Source organism: Myotis davidii, unplaced genomic scaffold, assembly GCF_000327345.1.
Source record: "Myotis davidii unplaced genomic scaffold, ASM32734v1 scaffold43, whole genome shotgun sequence".
Classification (NCBI taxonomy): domain Eukaryota; kingdom Metazoa; phylum Chordata; class Mammalia; order Chiroptera; family Vespertilionidae; genus Myotis; species Myotis davidii.
Genome location: NW_006294590.1, coordinates 1,921,597 through 1,922,686, shown reverse-complemented (window position 1 = coordinate 1,922,686; position 1,090 = coordinate 1,921,597).

The window sequence follows — 1,090 nt, the reverse complement described above, 5'->3', positions numbered from 1 at the left end:
GTCTTTTCCTCTGTACTCTGATGCTGAATTGGCAGCACCAGTACTTTCTTTTTTTTTCAAGATACGTTTTTATTTAGAGAGAGAGGAAGGGAGAGGGAGAGGGAGATAGAAACATCAATGATGAGAGAGAAACATCCATCAGCTGCCTCCTGCCCACCCGCCACCGGGGATGTGCCCAAAACCAAGGTACACGCCCTTGACCGGAATTGAGCCCGGGACCCTTCAGTCCGCAGGCCGACGCTCCATCCACTGAGCCACACCGGCCAGGGCACCTTCTTATCCTATTTTTTAAAATGTATGTTCATATTGATGCCAGCGAGGAAGGGAGAGGAAGAGAGAGAGGAGCATCTATGATGAGAGAGAATCATCGATCGGCTGCCTCCTGCACGCCCCCCCGCCCCCGGGGATGGAGCCCGCCACCCGGGCACATGCCCTTGACCGGGAATTGAACCCTGACCCCCTTGGTGCTCAGGCCAACTCTCTATCCACAGAGCCACCTGCGAGCCGGGGCGGGGGCCTAATGAGCAGGTGGAGCTGGCTGTTGGGGAGCCTTCCTGCCGCCTGTTTAGCTTCCCGGGTTGGGAACCGGGTGCCTGGCCTGGACCCCGTGGCCTCCTGCTCCGTCCTCAGTGGCTCGGAGCTCACACCCTTGTTACTGATTGATTTTTAAGATGTTTGTGTTGGCTTTTAGAGACAGAGAGACAGGGACGAGGGAGAATCACGGACCGGCTGCCTCTTGCACGCCCCCGACCTGTGGGGACGGAGCCTGCCACCCGGGCCTGCGCCCTGACGGGGAGTGGAGCCCTGACCTCCTGGTTCTTGGGTGGGTGCTCAACCACTGAGCCACACCGGCCGGGCCAGGGTATCCATTTTTTGTCGATATACAGTGGGGCCTTGACTTACGAGTTTAATTCGTTTGGAGACCGAGTTCGTTAAGGAGCTCGTTAACTCAGATTACTCTATCAACTCATTGCAAAACATCGGCCGAGAGACAGCTGGTCCTCAAAAAACTCGTTAGTGGGGACACTCTTAAGTCAAAGCCCCACTGTATATATAGATATATATTGGGGGGGGGGGTTACCCATTTCTT